Source organism: Schistocerca cancellata, chromosome 2 (assembly GCF_023864275.1).
Source record: "Schistocerca cancellata isolate TAMUIC-IGC-003103 chromosome 2, iqSchCanc2.1, whole genome shotgun sequence".
NCBI classification, from domain to species: domain Eukaryota; kingdom Metazoa; phylum Arthropoda; class Insecta; order Orthoptera; family Acrididae; genus Schistocerca; species Schistocerca cancellata.
This window is the reverse complement of record NC_064627.1, coordinates 1,129,825,248-1,129,850,928: the sequence shown is the minus strand read 5'-3', so window position 1 is coordinate 1,129,850,928 and position 25,681 is coordinate 1,129,825,248. Positions and strand designations below refer to the sequence as shown.

Genomic DNA, 25,681 nt, shown 5'->3' with positions numbered 1-25,681 from the left:
TATTTGGGGAGCAAAATAACTGATGATGGTCGAAGTAGAGAAGATATAAAATGTAGACTGGCAATGGCAAGGAAAGCGTTTCTGAAGAAGAGTGTAGCCATGTATGGAAGTGAAACATGGACGGTAAATAGTTTGGACAAGAAGAGAATAGAAGCTTTCGAAATGTGGTGCTACAGAAGAATGCTGAAGATTAGATGGATAGATCACATAACTAATGAGGAAGTATTGAATAGGATTGGGGAGAAGAGAAGTTTGTGGCGCAACTTGACCAGAAGAAGGGATCGGTTGGTAGGACATGTTCTGAGGCATCAAGGGATCACCAATTTAGTATTGGAGGGCAGCGTGGAGGGTAAAAATCGTAGGGGGAGACCCAGAGATGAATACACTAAGCAGATCCAGAAGGATGTAGGCTGCAGTAGGTACTGGGAGATGAAGAAGCTTGCACAGGATAGAGTAGCATGGAGAGCTGCATCAAACCAGTCTCAGGACTGAAGACCACAACAACAACAACATGCCTTCCATCGACCCGCGAATCGGCCTGGTTTCCTCGCTGGGGCGTTGTTGATGCCCTCTGCTGGCCTGGCCTCTTGATTTCCGGAGTTGTGAACTTCCGCGTCATCCGAACTGTAGGGGCTAAGTTTGCTATAACCCCACACGATGAGCAACTGTGTTGCGCGTGTTGCCGTCTGCGCCTGCTGTCTCGGGCACTACGGCAGAGATGATGCAAGGAAGAGAGACGAATTTAATCATGGCATCGTTGAGTAATTGGGAAAGCGTCAGGGTGATGTTCAACTCAGTGGGAGATACCTCGAGAAAGGCGTTGTGGTTCACGGAGAGGTTTAATTGCGAAACTCCCAGAACATACGTTGCAAGAAGCGTGGAACAAAATATTACTTCCTCCCAAATATGTCTCGCGAAATGATCACAAATAGCAGATCAGAGAAATTAGAGCTGATACGGACCTTTATTCGTAGTAAAAAAAAATGGTTCAAATGGCTCTGAGCACTATGGGACTCAACATCTTAGGTCATAAGTCCCCTGGAACTTAGAACTACTTAAACCTAACTAACCTAAGGACATCACACACACCCATGCCCGAGGCAGGATTCGAACCTGCGACCGTAGCAGTCCCGCGGTTCCGGACTGCAGCGCCAGAACTATTGGTAGTCGTTCTTTTCATGTACCATTCGGGAATGGAAGAAGAAAACGTAATTTCAGATGAAAGAGAAGGAGATTTTAAGCAAAATGTCAAAGCCGTAGAAAAATATTAGCCTAAATACGGATAGGAAAGGCTTGACATGACTTGAAAGCAATGTCCAAAAGATAGTAAGAAAACAAGTGGATATCGTGGCACATTTGAAGTAAAATGTCAAAGCCGTAGAAAAATATTAACATAAATAGGGATATGGAAGACTTGACATGACAAAAAAAAGTCCAAAAGTTAGTAAGGAAACAATGTCAACAAAACAAGTATACATCATCGCACATTGTTCGCCCCTGTGGAGATGCTATAAATCTTAATAATGTGTGAAAACTGATTTTTTCTCTTATGAAGGAGAAAGAAGGAAGTCGCTGTAGACGTAGAACTAATTAAACTGCGGAACGAACAAGCCGGAAAAAGCCCTTGCCGATTTCAAGCTTTGGGGTTCGCTTTAATCTATGGAAATCGCCACACATACGAATCTAGGTGGCAGCCTCGGGATTCGGAAGACGCTCCTCCGGTTTACGAGTCGTTTCGCTTAACCATTGCGCCATCTCTCTGTTACTGCCTCGTATGAGGAGCGCAATAATCTCTATTGGAGCCGTATATCGTTATATGACTCACAATAGATGCGTTACGCATGACGTTTACACAACTCTATGGGTTGGATGCAAAAGTGTACCCCATTTTATCGTTCACAAGCTATTTCCGTAAGCGCGCCACATGAAGCGAAAAGGGTATAAAGCTTTTCTGAGAACTGCGAGAGGCTGACGCCATTTCATCGAACTTTGGTAAGCGGGATGTTCCTCTCACCGAATGAGGATCCATTGCAGAACGCACCACTAGCGCTGGGAACTGTTGGGGAGTAACGAAAGAGAGTCTAGATGGCTTTTGGAAATTGCGACAGCCGTCCTCGAAGCATTTACCGATCCTAAGGCATTTCTGTCCCAGGTCTAGAAGTACGGGACAACCTCAATAAATAATCCTACTTTGGGGAACACTGTATAACTGTTTTATTCGTAACGGCATCCATTCTTCTCAAAATGAAAATGTCTAAAATTTGACTTACGTTTTCGATTTTCATTCACTAATGTCTTATGCCATGAGACTTATCGCATCTAGCATTCTGGGGTAACTCATAATTTGAGGGAAAAGTGTTTGTCTCACAGAAACTTGTATTAAGGACAACACTTGTAAGTGCTGCCCACTGTACTGATAATACTGATTACTAAGAGAGAGTTCTAGTAGGCGCCTTGAAAAGATGTTCCCTCCCAATACGTTAAGACACAGCTATCTGCCAAGAAGCATTGTGGGCTACTGAAAATTACTAATGAGTCGAAGCATTTACCGATCGTAAGGCATTTCTGTCCAAGGTCTAGAAGTACGGGACAACATCAATAAACAATCCAACTTTGGGGAACACTGTATAAAGCTATGGTGATAAACCAAATATATGTCAGCATTGATTGATAATCTTTATAGTGAAATTTAATGACCTCACGCACGCACTCCGCCAACAACATCGCAAAATGGTTCAAATGGCTCTGAGCACTATGGGACTCAACTGCTGTGGTCATAAGTCCCCTAGAACGTAGAACTACTTAAACCTAACTAACCTAAGGACATCACACACATCCATGCCCGAGGCAGGATTCGAACCTGCGACAGTAGCGCTCGTGCGGTTCCAGACTGTAGCGCCTTTAACCGCTCGGCCACTCTGGCCGGCAACAACATCGCAAATGCGAACTTATTTGGCAGCACTTTCCACATGACCGGGATATAATTGTAGTTTTGTCTAGTGGATCATCTTCACGATCAACAGGTAAAGGGCTTCGTCACAACGTGGTCGGTCTGTCGGCCTATTTTACCGATCGACTTTTGGTCATAAAGTCTGGTAAAAAAAATGTCCTCCATCTTTGCCACATCTTCTGACATTCCAACCCACATGGAACCGAAAACAAAGACCATATCACCGTATGTTCTTTTCAGGAGTGCTTTACTTGTCTCACTTATTCTGTGATCACTTTTGTTATCGCATAGCGTTCTGCAAAAGTCGATGCGTTTGCATCTTAATGGCTTCAGAATATACTACTTCTGTGTGGTAGGAGTTGCAGCTTGGTACTGAACCTTGTCTGTAAGCACAGTCTCAATGGTTGGTTGTGGATGGCCGCTTATCAACCATATTCATCAAAGTCATTGTCCGCCCCAGTAGCTGAGTGGTCAGCGTGACGGATTGCCGTCCTCCGGGCCCGGGTTCGATTCCCGGCTGGGTCGGAGATTTTCTCCGCTCAGGGACTGGGTGTTGTGTTGTGTTCATCATCATTTCATCCCCATCCGGCGTGCAGGTCGCCCAATGTGGCGCCGAATGTAATAAGACCTGCGCCAAGGCGGCCGGACCTGCCCCGCGAGGGGCCTCCCGGCCAATGACGCCAAACGCTCATTTCCATCAAAGTCATTAGACAGAGGGCCCTAACTCATTTAGACAAATATGGGGAGGGAGGTAGGAAGGAGGGAGTGGGAAAATATGCTGTATTACCCATGAAGAAACCACTTTGCTATTAACCTGAAATTATTAATGACGGCATTGAAAAAAATAAGTGTAGGTAGCCAGATAAGAATATTAAGGTCACTCCTGCTGAATAAGTTTCTCATTCACTGTGGCACCTTGTACGATGCGAATATCTGAATCTCATACAAACGGCTGTTGCAAGTTTCTACGTCGCCGGCCGCGGTGGTCTAGCGGTTCTGGCGCTGCAGTCCGGAACCGCGGGACTGCTACGGTTGCAGGTTCGAATCCTGCCTCGGGCATGGGTGTGTGTGATGTCCTTAGGTTAGTTAGGTCTAAGTAGTTCTAAGTTCTAGGGGACTTATGACCTAAGATGTTGAGTCCCATAGTGCTCAGAGCCATTTGAACCATTTTTTTTTCTACGTCAAGTGAAAGTGTAGTTCAGTGTAAGACGCAGTTAGGCACCTGAAGACGCAAAAAGACTAGAATGTCTGTTTCAATCCATAAAAATCATGCAAATGAAAAATGAGCCAGGTGACTCAGTGGTTAATTCAGTGGACTAGTACTTAAGAGGACGGCAGCATTAATCTCCGTCCAGACATGCAGATTTAGTTTTCCTGTCGTTTACTGCACACAAATGCTGAGATGATTCCTTTGAAAAGAACACGACTGCTTTCCTTCCCTATCATTCTCCAATTCGAAGATGAGCTCCATCTCTAATGACCTCGACGCCGAGGGGACGATAAACCCTAACGTTTCTTCCATCAGCCAACTAAAGTAGAATCTCCTCTAGGGGATTGGATGTTGTATTATCCTTACGTTAGTGTCATCATAACTGACATGAAAATCGTCTCAAGTACACTGTCGTATTATCTTTTCGTTATTGGCTCAAATGGCTCTGAGCACTATGGGACTCAACATCTTAGGTCATAAGTCCCCTAGAACTTAGAACTACTTAAACCTAACCAACCTAAGGACATCACACACACCCATGCCCGAGGCAGGATTCGAACCTGCGACCGTAGCAGTCCCGCGGTTCCGGACTGCAGCGCCAGAACCGCGAGACCACCGCGGCCGGGTATCTTTTCGTTTTTGAGGTGGGTGAATGGGCCAATAAATTGAAACTAAAAAAGAAAAGTGCAACTGCCCTTGAGAAGATAACTCTCCAACAAGATTGAAAAATTCGTGTACAAGAACGGCAACAGGTCATATCCGTCAGCAAACGCAATCTATTTCAGAATACGTTAATTCACATTCTGCTATGCTCTTCAGAGTTCCCAGTCATGTGATGTGGAACCGTCGCGGTCAATTTATGTAAAGCGTCTGCGTCAGTACTTCACACACATCCACTGAAGAAAGGATAGGTGAATGTAATGTGACTGAATCTTTATGTAACGGGACTGAAACTTCCGCGGGAGGCAGAATACGGCGCCGTCGTGTGGAGTGAGAGAGAGTTCCCAACGGCCTCTGAGATAACAGCAAGTGTGCCTCGGGGTTTCGTGAGAGGGCCACTTGTTTGTAATGTGTGTTAATGGCTCAACGCTAAACTCTAGGATGTTTGCAGATGACGCTGTTGCCTCTGATAAGGTAGAACCAAATAAAGCCCCCAGAATTTCCTGTCTGGTCTGTGCCCTTCAAGCTAGAAGCAGCTGGTCTGAAGTGTGTGAGCAATTATGAACGTACTTAAAGCGGGTTTTGTCAAAGTCTGAACTTATCAATAGATATGCAACGGAGAGTGAATTGAATTCGTGTGTAGACTTCTGCGATACTGAAATTCTAGTCGAGGCTTAGCGCTGGCGATACTTTATGTACACTGAATACCAACAAATTTAGTAGGGACCTGACAGTTCGTAGGTAAAAGCATTGATTAAAGTATGGCACTTAGCTCCTTCTGGGCGGTTTTAAGGTGTTCGTAATTAGAAGAGAAGCTTTTAGCTTTGTTTGGAGTGTTTGCTTCTCAAGTCTTGAACGTGAATCCAGCCGAAGTTCTATTTTCGACAAAAATTATGCCTTAATTTTGATGAATTGTGTGATCAATATTTATACCCTCTCCGCAACAAACTCCTGAAACTGTGCAATGTCATGTAAGATATTCGACGTTGGTAGTCACCAGATAACTGAAATGATAGTACATAAGGGAAGATATTCACCAGTGTACAGCAGTGAACGGCCTGATGTGGACTGCAGCAAGTCGGTCGAAACGTCGGCATTTAGTTGTTTTAGTAATTTACATTGACACACCCCAATATCCAAAATTGTTTCATCCAAAATATTTACCGGGTTTATTTATACATAGAAAAGTCATGTGGTTCAAACACATGACGTGTTTAGAAGGAGCGAAGATCATATCCCCTTTCGATTTTCGTACTTTAAAATTTCCCTGAATTCTCCAACTCTATCTCACTTAGGACGAACTATGTTTCTTTTTTTTTTTTCCTCGGATAACCAAGACGGCCAGGAGACATTAAATTCCAAGCTAACTCGGATTTAATTTGAGGACCGATTCCATTGGTGTTTCAAGAATCACGAACTTGTTCCCCATTTCTGCGTCATAAAGAGAATTAACACGTGGTGCAAATTTGACAGTATGAATTTCATAAAAAAATTAACCGCTTTCGGTTACATGTTATGTTAAGATAAAACGTTGTGGTAGCAGACAGGAGAGAAGTCATAGAAATAAATACCTCTTCCAGGACGAGCTAATACTGACCACAGATACATTCAGAGAAATACTGATTAGACTATAAGTATAGATAAATACTCGTGTTGGAGGAGATCTCTAATGAACTTCGCATAATATTCTAGATAAGACACCAGTTAACTTTCTTACGATTTTCCTGAACGTGTTTTCCTTGGAACGCTTTCACATTGCAATAATCGTTTACATATCTCCTTCAACTGTTCCTGAAACCCATATTAAGGGGCTCCGGAACGCACTATACTTGCAACGTTAAAATAACGCTTATAAATTACATCTTTCCTCACGAAGTATTTGAGGTAGGAAGTTGAACTTTTTACAGATTATTTATTGGAATATGGGCTACAACGTAACACAGGGATTTTACAAAATTTTAGTTCAGTTATTAAAGATGATTTTTTTTCAATTGTAATGAAAATTCACAACATTTTTTTGCAATTTGTTATTTATATATTCAAAAATATACAGTTTTTTTGGAAAAAGGCGGTGTTAAATTATGCAGAAGGTACTGTGTAACATTTACTGAAAGTTTGAAACAAATATGTTTGGAAGATCCTTAGAAAACATGTAATTAGTATGTGAAAATAAAAGTTTTGGGAATCGAGCGACAAAGATTGGATTAACTTTTTAGTGCATTCCAGGTCCATAGGATGGATTATCTTCATCCTCTGCAAACTCCTCCTCCAGCTTCCTCTTGTTCCTCCTTCTGTTTACTCTTGCTTGTATTTCTAGACTCTTTACAGCCCTGTCTGCAGCCCGAAGGCGGTCTAAAGCAAGCATCGCTCGTACCATGTTAGAATGTTATTATTTACAGTAATAACACATACCTTTGGCTTTCCAACATTTCTCCTTTTCTTAAAAGCCTTTCTAATAACTTTACTTTTACTCATTATTATACTTCAACAAAACAGAGACTCAATAAACAGAATTAATTACGAATATTTTAGAGATAACGACAGAGTAAATAAACATGAAACAATCGACAATCACACCAGCGATATATATTGAACCATCACAGGTTAGCCACAACACATACTTTATCTCACATCACTAAAATGTACCTGATGAACACGGACGTTAATAATAACACCATTTGACAGCAGTTTAACAGCGCCACAGTGTGTCACGCCCATGTAGAACACATTTCAAAAAAAATTTAAAAATAATTGTAGTCTTCGGAATTGAATAAATTATATATCTATTAAAAGGTAATAGTCTGCAGATTCAGAAAACGCAAAAAAGTAAAAATTGAACTTTTCATGATTTTGAGCCTTTACGGAGCCCCTTAAATGGAACGATGAAGAATTACGATGTCGTTGATTGAGCTCTTGCTCTGCTGAAAGAACTTTTGTCTGCAGGAGCGCTGTTATGTTACGCACACGCTGCTTTTAATCTTCTTGACGAGACGGTCGTACTCTGGGAAGAGACGCCTCCCAGTCTCTTTATATGTTTGCATGGATTAAAGCGTCTGTCATACGCTCTCGCAATCAGATTACGCCGTCTGTAGCAGAGGTGATGCAGGTTTCATGTTCGAATCTTGATGGAAGGACAAATTTTCATCTGGAGTATATGGTCACGAAGTAGTATGTTACCATCAACAGACGTTTCTCTTAGGTCCTTGTTTAAAAACCAAACGCTGTTAATGGTACACAGACCGTTGAATGATGAAGTTAACGGCGAAAGACATATTTGTTCTGCTTAAGAATATTATCATGTTTGTTGGCAGCGTGTTTTCGCTCTCCATGGCATAATACCATCGTTAACTTGAGGATGTACTATATACACCCTCGTTACAGTCACCATCGCGAAGAAACAGTTACGCTTAAGACATCTGGAACATATCGCCAAAATGATGCCAAACAGAAAAAAAGGAGAGAGCCTACACTATGCTTGTCCGCCCTCTTTTAGAATACTGCTGCGCGGTATGGGATCCTTACCGGCTTGGAGTGACGGAGTACATCGAAAAAGTTCAAATAATGGCAGTACGTTTTGTATTATCGCTGAATATGGGAGAGAGTGTCATTGAAATGATACAGGATTTGGGCTGGACACCATTAAAAGAAAGGCGTTTTTCGTTGCGACGGAATCTTCTCACGCAATTCCAATCACCAACTTTCTCCTCCGAAAGCGAAAATATTTTGTTGATACCGACCTACATAGGGAGAAACGATCACCACGATAAAATAAGGAAAATCGGAGCTCGTACGGTAAGATATAGGTATTCGTTCTTTCCGCCCGCTATACGAGATTGGAATAATAGAGAATCGTGAATGTGGTTCGATGAACCCTCTGCCAGGCACTTAAATGTGATATTTTGACTAAAGTTCAGTGTTGATCACACCAGTTATGTTTCAATGACATAGGTAACCGGTTTCGGTTATTTTTACACAACCATCATCATCACACCCATGGCTCCCTTAGGATGGTATGCGGAGCTCTTCACAGCTGCTACGAAGTCAACTGATGGTAGCTGAGGAGAGCTCCGCATACCATCCTAAGGGAGCCATGGGTCTGATGATGGTTGTGTAAAAATAACCGAAATCGGTTACCTATGTCATTGAAACATAACTGGTGTGATCAAGACTGAACTTTAGTCAAAATATAATAATATATCGATCACTGTATTCCAAAAATGTTTACCAAAACTTAAATGTGATTTGCAGAGTATCCATGTAGATGTAGATGTAGATGTAGAGTCCCAGAGCTGGCACAACGTATATGCTACAGTGCAGAGTGTTTTTGAGCGTTTGATTGATTATCTATTAGGTGTTTTCATAACGACTGATAAATTTCATTCTGTTTCACTCAATTTCAGTTAATGCGAATTTCATGTTTACGTTGAGGTAAGGGCATAACATCTGCCTGGCTGTAGCACAGTACAGTGACGGAAAAATGGTGCAACACCAAAAAGAAGTTGTGCGACATCAACGAAAGTTGGTATACACGTTGTAACACGCCCGGGAGTGCTAATGGGGGTGGGGAGGGACCCTTAAACTGTTTGTCGTTTCTGCTTTTCTTGACCGTGCGCCCTGTCCACACCACGTACCTGGTAATCCCGCGGCGGTCGTACTGTTCTGCTCCACACTGCTGTTGGCTTGCCTGAAATTATCTATCGAAATATGCAAGTGGGTTTAGGGGAGCCACTCAATGTCAAAACACAACACTGTTCGACGTCTGGTATGAACAACTATATTCTGAGACGATTAAAGGAAAATAGCGGGTTGCACTGTTTACATTCCGATTCATAACTTTCATCCCAATTAATGGATGATTAACAGTCCACAAAATCATTCGGACGAGCTTACGCGTAACCGACACGACGCGGATGATTTTTGATGATGCAAAAGCCGAATGATCGAACGAAAGTTCTTACGCTCGTCACACATACAGATATCTGGCAGTAGTCCTCCTTGACACTAGTAATGATATAACACTGTTCGTAAAGTTAATTTTTCAGTTCTCAGTTCTCGCTTGTACGAGCGTGCGCGTAACCGTCGCGGCGCGGCTGATTGTTGATGATACGGAAACGCGATTACCGAACGCACGTCCTCACGCTCGCTACAAGACACTACATCTACATCTACATGACTACTCTGCACTTCACATTTAAGTGCTTGGCAGAGGGTTCGTCGAACCACAATCATACTATCTCTCTACCATTCCACTCCCGAACAGCGCGCGGGAAAAACGAACACCTAAACCTTTCTGTTTGAGCTCTGATTTCTCTTACTTTATTTTGATGATCATTCTTACCTATGTAGGTCGGGCTCAAAAAAATATTTTCGCATTCGGAAGAGAAAGTTGGTGACTGAAATTTCGTAAGTAGATCTCGCCGCGACGAACAACGTCTTTGCTTTAATGACTTCCATCCCAATTCGCGTATCATATCTGTCACAGTCTCTCCCCTGGAACTTAAATGCTCTCTTTTGTGGTAAATAGTATTACTGATTCACATTAGTTCATTCTTGGAGACCGAACACGGCGCGGATGATTGATGAACGATGCGACGCGCAACGAGAGGATACACAAATACGTCATTTGTGGAACTGCTCACTTTTAATTACGTCATTACCCACTTTCCTCTGAATCATTTACTTATTTTATCTCTTTGCTGTAATAGCACTTGCAGCAACATATCAACTTCCATACTAGCAATGCCTCTCACATGCAGAGCTACACACTGCACAACACAACAGTTCCGCGTCCCGCACTCGACTCTGTAGGCGTGGCTGCCCGCAAAGATACTCCACAACTAAGCCAGCGATATGACAGTACGCTTACAATGACTCTACATCTGAAAGATGATTCCTATGCAAATTTTTTGTGAGTCGCAGAAGAGTGGCACCTGTAGCACCAATATGAGGATGTAAATCAGGTTTGCTTTAAATGCACGCTATAACATACGGGGTTTGTCTGATGAACAGTTGTTACAGATACGAAGAATGCAGGTAACACGGAAAGAAAAGTCGTTTATACAGTGCACCGAGGAGTTGTTATGTTCATTGCGAGACATTTGGCCGACTCAGACAAGAGCTACAGAAATGGTTTAGGAAGTAGAGCAGAGCACTGTTTTTCTGTGAGCAGTTGAGTATTGTCTCCAAGAGGCATAATGAACCGGTTGAGGATTTCATAGAAAAAGATCAGGAAACTAAATGTACGGACTTATGAGTTAATGCAGAACAAGGAGGTGAAAAAAGTATTGCTACAAGAAGGTAGGAAACGTGGGCTTGAGGCTTTTCTGGAAGTTTTGGCATCAGAGATGTCTAGGATGGCACGTGCCACACAAAATAATTAAACAAATAAATACGATGCACCAGGAAGGAACTGTCCCAATGCAACCGATATCCGTATATGTGATGTACATGTACAGTCGTGCTCAAAAGTATCCGCATGACCTGAATTGGAGTTCGCCTGATTCGAATGCAACCCACATAGCGCAGCTGTCTAGCAGATCCTCTAATCGCCCCTCTGTACAATCGTTTGACTATTGAAAATGGTTCCAACAAGTCACCACTAGAAAACACTGCTCTGTATCGCAATAACTCAAGATGTAAAGTAATACCAAGGTACTACAAATATCAGGGAAAATCATATCACAGATAAGACGGTTCCTAAGGTTTAGATCTCTGGTGCACTGATTGGCACCCTGTCAACCCAGGTGCGATTTTCGTTGTTGCCATTTTCTTTATTTTATTTTGTTCTTCGCAATTTTTAGCTATCAATTATAACATTCAAATGTATTTAAACAGCTTTGCTGACATATATGAAATTCATACACTGAATTTAGTTACAATTACTATCCTAGTAAGTCAAATCGCAGAAGGTAGTTTACAGAAAAGCGAGTATACGAGGGATTTTAGTACGAAAATGTGTCAAGACCTGGAATTGTGTGTGTGATGTTCGCAGTGTACTTCGGGCTTTCCGTGTTTGTTACACACGAATAGTGTTGTGTGGGATACAGGGGGACTGATATCTAGGACATATTAATGTATTAACAAGACACATAGCGGAAATCATTAACATATAAAAAAACATGCTTAATCTTGACGCATTACATGACGCTAATAGTGTAACTATATTAGGGCACGCGTATCATGATGACGTATTGAAACACAACCTGTCGTAAGTGACAAAATGTTCAAATGTGTGTCGCAAGAAGAACGGGCTCCGGACGGCCACGTGGCGGTACCAGCAGCGAAGACGATCAAGTTCGGCGTCATACGGCTGTGGCGCATCGTACTGCAATATGCAGCAGAAATACGAGCAGCAGTTGGCGCCACAGTCACAAAACGAACTGTTACAAATCGGTTACTTCAAGGACAGCTCTGAGCCAGACGTCCTGTAGCACGCATTCCACTGACCCCAGACCACCGCCATTTGCGAATTCAGTGGTGTCAAGCATGTTGGAGGGCGTGGTGGAGATCTTTTGTGTTCACTGATGAAAGCTGGTTTTTTTCCTCGGGGCGAGTGATGATCATGTGTTGGTTAGAAGGAGGGCAGTTGTCGGCTTGCAACCATCGTGTCTTCGTGATGAACACACTGGAGCTACATGTGGAGTTACGGTCTGGAGTGCGATTTCGTATGACGCAGGAGGACTTTCGTGGTTATCCCACGCAGCCTGACTATAATTTTGTATCCAGAATGAGATTTTCACTCTGCAGCGGAGTGTGCGCTGATATGAAACTTCTTGGCAGATTAAAACTGTGTGCCCGACCGAGACTCGAACTCGGGACCTTTGCCTTCCGCGGGCAAGTGCTGTGGCTAAGCCATGTCTTCGCAGTATCCTTTCTTTCAGGAGTGCTAGTTCTGCAAGGTTCGCAGGAGAGCTTCTGTAAAGTTTGGAAGGTAGGAGACGAGATACTGGCAGAAGTAAAGCTGTGAGGACCGGGCGTGAGTCGTGCGTCGGTAGCTCAGATGGTAGAGCACTTGCCCGCGAAAGGTAAAGGTCCCGAGTTCGAGTCTCGGTCGGGCACACAGTTTTAATCTGCCAGGAAGTTTCATATCAGCGCACACTCCGCTGCAGAGTGAAAATCTCATTCGAGTCTCGGTCGGGCACCCAGTTTTAATCTGCCAGGACTTTTATAATTTTGTACTTCAGTGGACCTGAGGAGCTGCTGTTCATTAATAGCATTCCAGGGGATTTTTTTTTTCTAACAGGACAGTGCTGCCGCACATACCGCATTTATAATCCAACATGTTACACAGTGTATCGACGTGTTGTCTTGGTCTGCTCGGTCACCACGTCTGTCTCCATTCGACAACATATGGACATAATTGTACGACGACTCCAGGGCCATCCAAACACAGCACTAACCATCCATGTATTCTCCGACGACGTGCAACGGATGTGGAACTCCATCCCACAAACCGACAACTGGAACCCGTTAAAAAAATGGTTCAAATGGCTGTGAGTACTATGGGACTTAACATCTGAGGTCATCAGTCCCCTAGACTTTAGAATTACTTAAACCTAACTAACCTACGGACATCACACACATCCATGCCCGAAGCAGGATTCGAACCTGCGACCGAAGCGGTCGAGCGGTTCCAGACTGTAGCACCTAGAACCGCTCGGCCACATCGGCCGGCTGGAACCGGTGAAACACATTGCAGCCAAGCAGCCAACATTCTGGCGGTTACACCGGTTATTACCGTACCAGGATTTCAGATTTTCAATGGTTTTTCTTGAAGTTAAAATTACCTGTGATCTTAAAATGTTAATCACTTAAATCTGTTACAAAGACAAATGTATTCCCGAAATTTGATTACTATACATTAATTAGTTCCTACTACTGCGATTTTTTCCCTCTACATCTGGATATAAAGCAAATTCTCTTGTTTGCTGCACAATATCGAGCTGAATAAAGCCGATAATACACAGTATTTTAAAGAGATCGCCCGTCAATCGCCGGCCGATGTGGCCGAGCGGTTCTAGGCGCGTCAGTCCGGAACCGCGCTGCTGCTACGGTCACAGGTTCGAATCCTGCCTCGGGAATGAATGTGTGTGATGTCCTTTGGTTAGTTATGTTTAAGTAGTTCTAAGTCTAGGGGATTGATGGCCTCAGATGTTAAGTCCCATAGTGGTCAGAGCCATTTGAACAATTTGAACCCCTCAGTCTTTCGGACATATCCGCTTCTGGTGCAATACACGCTGCTCTGAACTGACGTCAGCTGCATGGAAATCGGCCGTCCTATGGCAAGATCCACAAGAGATGTCCTTTCAAACGACTGGAGTACGAACGTTCTAAATGAAATATATTGTATCATCGTGTAACATTTACATTATCATGAAAAACTCATGTATAGTCAAGACCCGTAATTTTGCCGGTACAGTATGCTGGAAGTGTTAGACACAAAGATAAAGACAAATTATTATCTCATAAGTGTAATTAGAAAGTTTCTGGAAACGTCTGTAGATACAGAAAGAACAAAACTGGAATATTTCTTATACATTAGTCAATAGAGGTTGGTAGCTTGGTAACGATATTTCTTGAGGTGGTTCTAGGTGTGCCATTCTATACAGGCCTCCCTATAGGACCTTTTTCGAGAGTCGGGGTCCTACTTGCCTGCACCAGGACCAGCTGCGTGCCACGCAAATACTGGGGTCCTCGATTGGCGGATTGGGGGGGGGGGGGGGGCAGTAGGCGCCTCTCGTACCAGGAGGTTACTGCTGAACATGTATCAATAGGCGGCTGCAGACTTATTAGGCACTGTGACTCTGAGGGCCTCTTGAAATAAAGGGCTCCTGCTGAATGTCCTGAACAGGCAGTGCTATGCCAGAACCTATGGGCTGTCTGTAAGATCCATTTCAGCTATGGCATAGCTCATGCATAGGTACCAGGCCTGGCCTGCTGTAGTGGGAGGTTGCTGCGAATAAATTGAATAAGTGACTGGCGTGGGCCCGTCCCAGTGGAGGATAGCTACCGAATACAAGGAACAGGTAGTCCCAGATAGGTCCAAGGAACCGTGTAACTGGCCCGGACCATCGTTGGAGGAGTCGGGTAACGCTTCTCAACTTGGGACTAACTAGCAACCGAGTTCCATCGCCTATGAGCATGGCCACGTTGCAGCCATGACAACTGCACAGCGATTACCCGTTAAAGACGGCCTCATGCTACCAAATCCCTCTTCGCGCCTTCGAGGAAGGGTACAGGACAATCTCAGATGACCTAACAGTGTAGTAGAAGCTCGCACTGGTGGCCTCGATGCTTACTCGTCACACGCTGGAAGAGGAGTCTCACAAACACAAACAGTATGTTGGATAAACACCACACTAACAGGCGGTAAACATTGGGAAAGCCGTTAGCGGTACTGGTTCACATCTTGGCGTGAACTACAGTCCGAATCCTATATGATACTAGCGATGTTCGTTGGCAGATGTCCGTTTACTTACAAAACTACCGGATTTTACTCATTCCATGTGCGAAGGATTGATACTCTAGGGAACCGGCCATTTCCGGCAAAGGAGAGATGTGCGATAAACGCGCGCTATAGAGTCTTGACAATGGGTCGTCTCATTGGTGAGATAATGCTTATCTATCAAATAAGTAGCGTTTATTCTGTGCTGTGATTACCAGAAAGTGGAACGCGTGCTCCAGAGATAGGGACTGCGGCTGTTGTTCCAGACCACTTTCCATGACGGCCACGTTCTCATCGACTCGCTATTTGCCAGCAACGTCTCTGGTGTAACCGTTCCATCCTGGTGAGCGAGGGTCTCGTCAGTCAGATGTAGACGTGTTGCGGGGCATAGAGAAGGTTGGAAATTCGAAGGGGGCAGTGGACTTCTATTTCCAGCATTTGCCTCATGACCATGAGAAACGTCAAAAAAACGTTAAACAGGAACAAGGGCTAATAGGGGTTTTCAATAAGTGACGCACCACATTTTTTTCTCCGTCAATTTCGGTTGGAAAAAATGCAGAATTACTTGTGGGACATCGTGGAATATACCAGCTTCAGTCCCTACAGTTTCCCGAAGTTCCGATAGATGGCGCCACTACACGTAGCTTTCCAAATGGTGTCGGTAACGGAAGTGCGTTCCAGTCGGAGCTGTCGGCGGAAAAGCAGAGCAGCGCAGGTACTCATAGGCGCTTGCACAGTGTCTGGGGAGACCTCGCAGTGTACAAAAGCACGGCGAGTCGTTAGGCGAGGTGTCTGTCACCATCGCAACAAGGTCGCGCAAAGCGGCTGACTCCTGCAATGTTGGAACGTGTGGACACTCTCATTCAAAGTGATCGACAGATGACAGTCAACACCTCCCTGCACAGCTGGTCGTCTCTGCTGGCGGTGCAGGCACACACATCCAGCAACTGGGTTACTTAAAAGGTGCGTGAAACTGAAGAAACCACTTCAGCGCCTGCGTCTCCACAAAAATGCAAACGAACTTCTCCTTCTCCGTGACAGCGCGAGGCCTCGCCCAAGTCTGCGCGCCCGAGAGGAGTTCACAGAACTTCATTGGACAGTTCTTCTTCATCCAGCCTACAGGACGGATCTCGCACCATCCGACTTCCATCTGTTTGGCCCAATGAAGGAAGCACTTCACGGGAAGGAGTACGTGGGTGGCAGGCAGGTTGTTGATGCAGCAAGACGTAGGCTCTGACGTCAGCCAGTAGAGTGGTACCACGCGGGCGTGCAGACCCTGCCAGTAAGGTGGAGTAAGGCCGTTGCATTGACCGTAAATTATGTTGAAAAAATAGGTTTTGTAGGAAAAATAGTTTCGAGTAAAGTGGTGTACTAGAATCATGAATAAAACCAACCTGTTTTCGGAAAAAAAATGGTTCAGTATTTGTTGAGCGCCCCTCGTATTAATTCTGGACAAATATGTCACAGACAAAAAATACAGGGTTATTACAAATGATTGAAGCGATTTCACAGCTCTACAATAACCTTATTATTTGAGATATTTTCACAATGCTTTGCACACACATACAAAAATTCAAAAAGTTTTTTTAGGCATTCACAAATGTTCGATATGTGCCCCTTTAGTGAATCGGCAGACATCAAGCCGATAATCAAGTTCCTCCCACACTCGGCACAGCATGTCCCCATCAATGAGTTCGAAAGCATCGTTGATGCGAGCTCGCAGTTCTGGCACGTTTCGTGGTAGAGGAGGTTTAAACACTTCACCATTAAGAAAAAATGTTGCTTCATCACTGAAAAAAGTTTCGCACTGAACGCATCCTCTTCCATGGGCTGTTGCAACCGCGCCGAAAATTCAAAGCGTTTGACTTTGTCATAGGGTGACAGGGCTTGTAGCAATTGTAAACGGTAAGGCTTCTGCTTTAGCCTTTTCCGTAAGATTTTCCAAACCGTTGGCTGTGGTACGTTTAGCTCCCTGCTTGCTTTTTAGTCGACTTCCGCGGGCTACGCGTGAAACTTGCCCGCACGCGTTCAACCGTTTCTTCGCTCACTGCAGGCCGACCCGTTGATTTCCCCTTACAGAGGCATCCAGAAGCTTTAAACTGCGCGTACCATCACCGAATGGAGTTAGCAGTTGGAGGATCTTGTTGAACTTCGTCCTGAAGTGTCGTTGCACTGTTATGACTGACTGATGTGAGTGCATTTAGAGCACGACATACGCTTTCTCGGCTCCTGTCGCCATTTTGTCTCACTGCGCTCTCGAGCGCTCTGGCGGCAGAAACCTGAAGTGCGGCTTCAGCCGAACAAAACTTTATGAGTTTTTCTACGTATCTGTAGTGTGTCGTGACCATATGTCAATGAATGGAGCTACAGTGAATTTATGAAATCGCTTCAATCATTTGTAATAGCCCTGTACAAAACTTCGCGTATTTGCATGCAAAGTAAAATCGATGACTCACTCGAAATTTGCAGCTTACTCATACTGCTCTCGGCACACTGCATGCCCGTCGGCGCCACAGAGGCTGGACAGAGGTATACCTTGTAGCTGCGTACCCTCTGTGGCAGATGGAGAAAGCGCTCAGATGGCTGAGTTATTGCCCGATACACGGAATTCCCTATGGGGCAACACAGTTTTGAGTTCTCTGCGATTTAATTATAGTGGGGGCCCGATTACAATCTCGTCCAAATCAAGAATACTAATGTGATTTACTGATTGTGTTACCAATCGAATCTCCACGGCCTCCTCAAACACATAGTCCCAAGACGGTGAAGTGCAAGCTAGACTCCATAGAGTGGCTCATATCTGTGCAATGTTCCACCACTTCTGACTTGTTTCACTGTAGCTAGTGAGTCTACGGTTGGTGACCATCGCGCCTCTCCCGAGTGGTTTGTGTTATTTTGCTAATATCTGAACTACCACAACTTTCACGAGGAGTCTTTCGAAGCAACAAGTCATCCTTCGCAGTGGCGAGTAGGCCTGCAGTCTTCACAGGAGGGCAGAGGATCTCTTCGTGTTTCCCGAGGATACTGTCTATCTTCAAGTGAAGAGAAGTCACGTAAAGAAGAAAACCAATATCAGTAAGATACTGATACGAATTTGGGTATTTTGTCCAGCAAGAAACACCTTGTGAGTCTGTTGCTGGAAATATAACAAGCGAATAAACATAAACTCTATGATGAGTGTATTCTATCCATAATGGATGCAGTTGAACTCCGTGACTGTTACTTTATAGGGTGTAGAATGAAGACTACTGCTAGTCACAACTGAAGGTGGTTTTATTTAATACTTGGCCGGTTTCTGACGTGTGCCCATCTTCAGCTGGTTTGCATTAATGTAGCTTTTCCCATACTACCGTTGGCATCACTGTGTAGCTCAAAAACAAATAATGTGATGATGAGTAAATAGAAACAAATGAAACATTTGGAAGTTGATAAGCGACATGTTTTGTTAAATATTATAGTACTTACCTGTAGCTGGTGTACACATATCATTTTCACATTACATTCATCACATTTTTTCAAAAGTATTCCGTTTCTTACACGCTAATTTTTGGTGCTTCCACATTGTTGTTGTGGTCTTCAGTCCAGAGACCTGTTTGATACAGCTCTCCATGCTGCTCTACCCTGTGCAAGCTTCTTCATCTCCCAGTATCTACTGAAACCTACATCCTTCTGAATCTGCTTAGTGTATTCATCTCTTGGTCTCCCTCTACGATTTTTACCTTCCACGCTGCCCTCCAGTACTAAGTTGCTGATCCCTTGATGCCTCAGAACACTTCCTACCAACCGATCCCTTCTTCTAGTCAAGTTGTGCCACAAATTTCTCTTCTCCCCAATTCTATTCTGTACCTCCTCATTAGTTATGTGATCAACCCACCTAATTTTTAGCATTCTTCTGTAGCACCACATTTCGAAAGCTTCTATTCTCTTCTTATCTAAACTATTTATCGTCCATGTTTCACTTCCATACATGCCTACACTCATTACAAATACTTTCAGAAACGTCTTGCTCACATTTATACATATGCTCGATGTTAACATATTTCTCTTCTTCAGAAACGTTTTCCTTGCCATTGCCAGTCTACATTTTATATCGTCTCTACTTCGACCATCATCAGTTATTTTGCTACCCTAACAGGAAAACACAGCTACTACTTGAAGTGTCTCATTTTCTAATCTAATTCCCTCAGCATCACCCGATTTATTCTACTACATTCGATTATCCTCGTTTTGCTTTTGTTGATGTTCATCTTATATCCTCCTTTCAAGACACTGTCCGTTCCGTTGAGCTGCTCTTCCAAGTCCTTTGCTGTCTCTGACAGAATTACAATGTCATCGGCGAACCTCAAAGTTTTTATTCCATCTACATGGATTTTAATTCCTACTCCGGTTTTTTCTTTTGTTTCCTTTACTGCTTGATCAATATACAGATTGAGTAACATCGGGGATAGGTTACAACCCTGTCTCACTCCCTTCCCAACCAATGCTTCTCTTTCATGCCCCTCGCCTCTCATAACTGGCATCTGGTTTCTGTACAAATTGTAAATAGCCTTTCGCTCCCTGTATTTCTCCTGCCATCTCCAGAATATGAAAGAGAGTATTCCAATCAAAAATCATAATGTAAGGGAATTTTATTTAACATATGAGTGGTTTCGGGCCTGTACCCATCTTCAGGAGTTTATGTTGTGTACGACTTCAAACACAACGGTAAGGAGAGCTGGACTACAGAGTGGTGTGACTACTGTTGTCGTAAGAAAGCTGAACACGAGCATAAACGAACAAGTCGTCAAAGTAAACAGAAGATTTACTTGATTTGTATTTCTGCCAACTGTGAGAAGGCTCATTTCAAATAATGCAGCAAGAGGTAGAGTCCAACTAATACAATGACAACAAGGATGAGACACTAAAGCACGAACGATGGTGTCACAGCCGCGACTAGGCGGCGTCTGTGTAGCGTCGCGTAGCGAATTGGCTCCGAGTGAGACTGGGCTCTGTGGCAGCCGCCGGCCATCGTATATTGCGGCGGCAGAGGACGCCCACAGTCCTGAGTTGCTGGACGAGTGGCGCAGCAGGCGGGCACCATTGGGTCTGCCACATCCCACACGACTGCTGTCGGCGACTGACGGAAACTTGCAGTTCTGTTGCCCACTATAAGATGCCGGTAGGGTGGTATCTGTGGTGTCACCGCCAGACACCACACTTGCTAGGTGGTAGCCTTTAAATCGGCCGCGGTCCGCTAGTATACGACGGACCCACGTGTCGCCACTGGCAGTGATTGCAGACCGAGCGCCGCCACACGGCAGGTCTAGAGAGACGTCCTAGCACTCGCCCCAGTTGTACAGCCGACTTTGCTAGCGAAGCTACACTGACAAATACGCTCTCATTTGCCGAGACGATAGTTAGCATAGCCTTCAGCTACGTCAGTTGCTACGACCTAGCAAGGCGCCATTACCTGTTAATATTGAGATTGCACTTATGTATCATCAAGACCGACGTTCTCCAATTATGGATTAAAGTTAAGTATTCCAAGAGCATCGTACTTTATTTATTAGACTCAACTCCTTTAACTGTTCCAGACCTCACGCCAGTCTGCGTGAGCTTAAACGCGTGCATTTCGGCATCCTCGCATAGTGACTTGGCTGTCTTGCCAAGTCACAACAGTATCAATACGTGATACCACAGTTTACATTCATGTACATGTTTCCGTACACAGTGTTGGAGAACGCAGTTTAATTTAAAAACAAACAATGTGATAATGACACAATAGACACAAATCAAACTTCTGGAAGTGGCTACGTGACATGTAAAATATTATAGCACTTACATGTTGCTTCCGTCTCCAATCGTTTTAACATTACACTTATTACATTTTTTTACAAAAATATTTCGTTTCTTACATGTTAATTGCATTTTAGTCACCATGCTAATTGTTGCTGCTTATCTCCACGATCTCGCCCACTTCTGCCTTAGATGGGACCATCAGTTGCGGTCAAAGATCACCTCTCCGTCCTTTTTCATTACACAATCCTTCAAAGCAATTGAGACGACGGCTGTGGTCCAGTGTTTCTCACTAGCCGTGCTCTCTTTCTCTCTCTCTCTCTCTCTCTCTCTCTCTCTCTGTGTCGCGTCGACCATGGCGCATGGCTTCATGGAAAAGGAACTGTTATATAGTTGTGTAAAATTTCATTTTCATAATTTGTAATTTCTGTTATGTATCTGTATGGTTAATATCTCTGTACTCCTCTGACCGAAGCTCTTTGACCATAACTTCTTTTTTCCAATGTAAACGCGTTTGGATCTCGCGAATGGATGTGCTTCTGCAGTTACTAAAACCTAAAGTGCTACCACTTTATCGCAGACATAATATGGAAGCGACTTCAAGAAGAATATAATAATTCCAATCCCAAAGAAAACAGGGGTTGACAGATGTAAAAATTACCGAACTATCAGTTTAATAAGTCACGGCTGCAAAATACAAACGCGAATTATTTACAGACGAATGGAAAAACTGGTAGAAGCCGACCTCGGGGGAGATTAGTTTGGATTTTGTAGAAATGAAACACGTGAGGCAATACTGACCCTATGACTTATCTTAGAAGATACATTAAGGAAAGGCAAACCTATGTTTCTAGCATTTATAGACTTAGAAAAAGCTTTTGACGGTGTTGATGGAATACACCCTTTCAAATTCTGAGGGTGGCAGGAGTGAAATACAGGGAGCGAAAGGCTATTTACAATTTGTACAAAAACCAGATGGCAGTTATAATAGTCGAGGGACATGAAAAGGAAGCAGTGGTTGGCAAGGGAGTGAGACAGAGTTGTAGCCTATCCCCGATGTTATTCAATTTGTATATTGAGCAGGCAGTAAAGTAAACAAAAGAAAAATTCGGAGTAGGAATTAAAATCCATGGAGAAGGAATAAAAACTTTGAGGTTCGCCGATGACATTGAAATTCTCTCAGAGACAGCAAACGACCTGGAAGAGGAGCTGAACGGAAAGGGCACTGTACTGAAAGTAGGATATAAGATGAACATCAAAAGCAAAACGAGGATAATGGAATGTAGTCGAATTAAATCGGGTTATGCTGCGGGAATTAGATTAGGAAATGAGACGCTTCAAGTAGTAAAGGAGTTTTGCTATTTGGGGAGCAAAATAACTCACGATGGTCGAAGTAGAGAGGATATAAAGTGTAGACAGCCAATGGCAAGGAAAGGGTTTCTCAAGAAGAGGAATTTGTTAAGATCGAGTATAGATTTAAATGTCAGGAAATCGTTTCTGAAAGTATTTTTATGGAGTGTAGCCATGTATGGAAGTGAAACGTGACGATAAATAGTTTGGACAAGGAAGATAATAGAAGCTTTTGAGATGTGGTGCTACAGAAGAATGCTGAAGATTAGGTGGGTAGATCACATAACTAATGAGGAGGTATTGAATAGAATAGGGGAAAAGAGGAGTTTGTGTCACAACTTGACAAGAAGAAGGTACCGGTTGGTTGGACATGTTCTGAGGCATCAAGGGATCACCAATTTAGTATTGGAGGGCAGCGTGGAGGGTAAAAATGGTATAGGGAGACCAAGAGATGAATACACTAAGCATATTCAGAAGGATGTAGGTTTCAGTAGGTACTGGAAGATGAAGAAACTTGCACAGGATAGAGTAACATGGAGAGCTGCATCAAACCAGTCTCTGGACTGAAGACCACAGCAACAAGAACATTAAGACTGTTAGCGGTTATTATTCTACATCATGCGAGTGTGGAACACGTGGATCAACATTACTGCTTGTCTTGTCAAGTATACAAAATTAAAGTGTAACTGAAGAAACACAAATGCATAGTAAAGAAACGCGGGTTCAAACAAGACGAAAACCTGCGAGATGTGTTCTTCAGCAGGGTGGATGCACGCAGTTTACAGAAGGGTCTTTCTTTGCTGACACCTGTTCTCGAAACGACTTGTCCCCTAAAGACGTCGACGGAAAATAAAGATTCGTACTATTCCTCGGAATGGCACGAGGGGGCGAGTAAATTTAAATAGACGCCGCATCTCAATTTAAGTAGGAGCCGCACCCGACGACTCGGACTGACGGACGGTAGCTCGGAAATCGCTTTCGAGGCGGCGCGGCGGCGAGAAATAAATATTTCCAGTCGCGTAGCCGGCGCGCTCCTTGGTGCCGCCCCTGAGGGCCGCGGGACAATTATAAGAGCGGCCTAAGTTGGATTGGTGGCGGCCGCCCCTCGCCACAACTCACCGCCGTGACAGCCGCCGCCTGGGGGTTGGGCGGCGGAGGCGGCAAGGACAGGCGGGGGCGGACCTGCCGCCGGCTGTCGGCCATGGCGCCTCTCTCTCCACGCTGGGCCTCGACAATTAACCGTACGGCATCTGACTTAGAGAAAGCTTATGACAATGTTGACTGGAATACTCTCTTTCAAATTCTAAAGGTGGCAGGGGTAAAATACAGGGAGCGAAAGGCTATTTACAATTTGTACAGAAACCAGATGGCAGTTATAAGAGTCGAGGGACATGAAAGGGAAGCAGCGGTGGGGAAGGGAGTAAGACAGGGTTGTAGCCTCTCCCCGATGTTATTCAATCTGTATATTGAGCAAGCAGTAAAGGAAACAAAAGAAAATTTCGGAGTAGGTATTAAAATCCATGGAGAAGAAATAAAAACTTTGAGGTATGCCGATGACATTGTAATTCTGTCAGAGACAGCAAAGGACTTGGAAGAGCAGTTGAACGGAATGAATGGTATCTTGAAGGGAGGTTATAAGATGAACATCAACAAAAGCAAAACTAGGATAATGGAATGTAGTGGAATTAAGTCGGGTGATGCTGAGGGAATTAGATTAGGAAATGAGACACTTAAAGTAGTAAAGGAGTTTTGCTATTTGTGGAGCAAAATAACTGATGATGGTCGAAGTAGGGAGGATATAAAATGTAGACTGGCAATGGCGAGGAAAGCGTTTCTGAAGAAGAGAAATTTGTTAACCTCGAGTATAGATTTAAGTGTCAGGAACTCATTTCTGAATGTATTTGTATGGAGTGTAGCCATGTATGGAAGTGAAACATGGACGGTAAATAGTTTGGACAAGAAGAGAATAGAAGCTTTCGAAATGTGGCGCTACAGAAGAATGCTGAAGATTAGATGGGTAGATCACATAACTAATGAGGAAGTATTGAATAGGATTGGGGAGAAGAGAAGTTTGTGGCACAACTTGACCAGAAGAAGGGATCGGTTGGTAGGACATGTTCTGAGGCATCAAGGGATCACCAATTTAGTATTGGAGAGCAGCGTGGAGGGTAAAAATCGTAGGGGGAGACCAAGAGATGAATGCACTAAGCAGATTCTGAAGGATGTAGGTTGCAGTAGGTACTGGGAGATGAAGAAGCTTGCACGGAATAGAGTAGCATGGAGAGCTGCATCAAACCAGTCTCAGGACTGAAGACCACAACAACAACAACATCTGCCCGTGACAACTGGGGCAGGACCGCTTCAGCTTAATTCTCCCGTGTGATAACACCATCACATATATCGCTTTGCGATGAAAAGTAAAACTAGTAACCTAATCTTCTTAACTGTTCTCGATGGAAATACACTACTGGTCATTAAAATTGCTACACCAAGAAGAAATGCATATGATAAACGGGTATTCATTGGACAAATATATTATACCAGAACTGACATGTGATTACATTTTCACGCAGTTTGGGTGCATAGATTCCGAGAAATCAGTACCCACAACAACCACCTCTGGCCGTAATAACGGCATTAATACACCTGGGCATTGAGTCAAACAGAGCTTGGATGGCGTGTACAGGTGCAGCTGCCCACGCAGCTTCAATACGATACCACAGTTCAAGAGTAGTGACTGGCGCATTATGACGAGTCAGTTGCTCGGCCATCACTGACCAGACGTTTTCAATTGGTGAGAGACCTGGAGAATGTGCTGGCCAGGGCAGCAGTCGAACATTTTCTGTATCCAGAAAGGCCCGTACAGGACCTGCAACATGCGGTCGTGCATTATCCTGCTGATATGTGGGGTTTCGCAGGGATCGAATGAAGGGTAGAACCACGGGTCGTAACACATCTGAAATATAGCGTCCACTGTTCAAAGTGCCGTCAATGAGAATAAGAGGTGACCGAGACGTGTAACCAATGGCACCCCATACCATCACGGCAGGTGATAAGCCAGTATGGCGATGACGAATACACGCTTTCAATGTGCTTTCACTACGATGTCGCCAAACGCGGATGCGACCATCATGATGTTGTAGACGGAAGTTTTGCCTTTCGTGCACCCAGGTTCGTCGTTGAGTACACCATCGCAGACTCTCCTGTCTGCGATGCAGCCATGGTCTCCGAGCTGATAGTCCATGCTGCTGCAAACCTCGTCGAACATTTTGTGCCCGTGGTTGTTGTCTTA

The 25,681-nt window shown here is 44.0% G+C and overlaps 1 protein-coding gene across 1 annotated transcript in view; it reads left to right on the top strand.

Moving 5' to 3' along the window:
• LOC126161269 (brain-specific angiogenesis inhibitor 1-associated protein 2) overlaps positions 1-25,681 on the top strand; it is a 667,893-nt gene that overhangs the window by 14,117 nt on the left and 628,095 nt on the right. The window lies entirely within an intron of this gene.